This window comes from Tachyglossus aculeatus, chromosome X1 (assembly GCF_015852505.1).
Source record: "Tachyglossus aculeatus isolate mTacAcu1 chromosome X1, mTacAcu1.pri, whole genome shotgun sequence".
NCBI classification, from domain to species: Eukaryota; Metazoa; Chordata; class Mammalia; order Monotremata; family Tachyglossidae; genus Tachyglossus; species Tachyglossus aculeatus.
In genome coordinates, this window is record NC_052101.1 from 92,465,793 (window position 1) to 92,468,085 (window position 2,293).

Below are 2,293 nucleotides of genomic sequence, written 5' to 3' on the forward strand. Positions count from 1 at the left end.
TCCTTGATGATGGAGGTAGGGGTGGGGTTGGGAGATTGTGGAGAGTGTAAACCATTGTAGCCTGTAGATTCCTTGTGGGCAGGAACCACATCTACCAACTCGGTTGTACTGTACTCCTCCAAGCACCCAATACAGTGCTCTGCACTCAGTAAAAGGGCTCAGTTAATACCATGGATTGATCATTGATTGATTGAGTGCCACTGAGATAAGATAAGACTGTATTGTACTTTCCCAAGTGCTTAATTTAGTACCATGGTCTGCACACAATAAGCACTTAAATAAATACCACTGATTGATTGAGTACCAGTGACCCAGGGTGAGACTTGTCTTATGCCGTCGAGTTGTTTTTGACCCATAGCGACACCATGGACACTAATCTCCCATAACGCCGCACTCTCCATCTGCAATCATTCTCGTATCCATAGAGGTTTCTCCGTAAAAATACGGAAGTGGTTTACCATTGCCTCCTTCCAGGCAGTAAACTTGAGTCTCTGCCCTCGACTCTCTCCTGTGCTGCTGCTGCCCAGCACAGGTGAGTTTTAACTTGTAGCAGATTGCCTTCCACTCACTAACCACTGGCCAAGCTAAGAATGGAATGTGTATGCCTCTGTTTGACTCTCCCGCCCATAGCCGAGACTGGTAGAGTACCGGAAACTCTCCAGGCACAACCCTGAGGGGACAGGGTGAAACTACCCAAGCAAATAGTAGTGGATAATTGTTCATTTGCCTGGAACCTGGCAGGCTAGGCTGCAGCTGTTAGCAAGGCTTTTGCTTGAGGAAGGGGTAACAGTGGTGGCTGTTTGATCTCCCAGGCTCAAATACAGATATGGGAGAAGATGTCAGAGAACAGTGCAGGAAGGAAGGTGGACTTTGGGGCAGATGGAGACAGAGTCTATGGGCAAGTGGGTACGGATGTGAGTGTGTATGGATGTGTCTTAGATTTCTATGGGCCTCTGGGCATGTGCATGGGTGCAGGTGTATTTATGGGTGGATATGTTTGGTGTATGTGCACTTGTGTTCATGGGAAGGCAGATGAGTGGATTAAGGGGACTGTGCATGGAGGTGAGAGTTAGCGAGTAAAGAAAAGGGTGAGTGAAAGTATTGATGGAAGGGAGAAAGTTCGTGCAAGCTGGAACATGATCAAATCGGTCTCAAAATCTGTTGTATATTAGTTGTCATTCTGAAGGTTGGGTTTGAATACAGCTCCTGAAAGTTGCACTAATTAAATTTGGTCACTTATTTACATACAGTATTTGGGGTTACAGCCCGTAAATGCAGTATGCAAATTTTGCAGATGATATACAAATTGGGGTGTTTCCAGATTTGCTGAAGAAAATCTGTTAGCTCATATTGCTGCCTTCTCAGCACTGCTCAAAGACGCTGATCTTTACTGTCTTGATTTTGCATCAGCACCTGGCAACCCACTGCTGGTGGGGTTGACGGACCATGTAAATAGCCTATGCCTCCTCCTTTATGGACTGGGGCTCCCAGCTCCGCCCCCTGCGAAAGAGGTGGTCTCCAAATAAGATTCACCCAGCAGATTGGGCCCAGGGAGATTTGTTGCTGCTGCTTCTGGTGTTGGAGGTAGGGATAATAATTATGGCATTGGTTAAGCGCTATGTGCCGGGCACTGTAGTAAACACTGGGGTGGATACAAGATAACCAGGTTGGACACAGATGCTGTCCCACATAGGGCTCACAGGGATGTGAGCTCCTTATGGGCTGAGACTATGCAATGTGTCTTTGACTTCTGTTATATCTTCCCAAATGCTTGATGCATTGCATGCAGTAGCCTATCAAATTCCAATTCTGCTACTGGCATTGTGGCTGCCCAGGTACACCCACTGTTCCCAGCATGATCTACTTCCATCTGAGACTTCACCACTTGAGAGATGGATCCAAAGTAAGTTCCATCCCCAAAGCTGAGCTGTCATCCCCAGGTTAGTCAACTTCATGTAGCCTTCCCTGAACTGGAGTGCCAACCTGTGATGGCCCTCGCAGGTGAGAGGAACTATTCTCTTCTTCCCCAAACTAGGAACTGAGGCCATTTGGCAGAAGCTCGCCTGGCTGCTCCTTGTTCATGGCTCAGCGGAAAGAGTACGGGCTTTGGAGTCAGAGGTCATGGGTTCAAATCCCAGCTCTGCCAATTGTCAGCTGTGTGACTTTGGGCAAGTCACTTAACTTCTCTGGGTCTCAGTTACCTCATCTGTAAAATGGGGAATAAGACTGTGAGTCCCCCGTGGGACAACCTGATCACCCTGTAACCTCCCCAGTGCTTAGAACAGTGCTTTGC

At 47.8% G+C, this 2,293-nt stretch overlaps 1 non-coding gene across 1 annotated transcript; it reads right to left on the minus strand.

Moving 5' to 3' along the window:
* Positions 1 to 542: 542 nt before the first annotated feature.
* LOC119920698 lies at positions 543 to 680 on the minus strand. Its single transcript, XR_005448426.1, has one exon. It is a non-coding gene; the product is annotated as a small nucleolar RNA SNORA7 (small nucleolar RNA).
* Between the last annotated feature and the right edge of the window lie 1,613 nt (positions 681 to 2,293).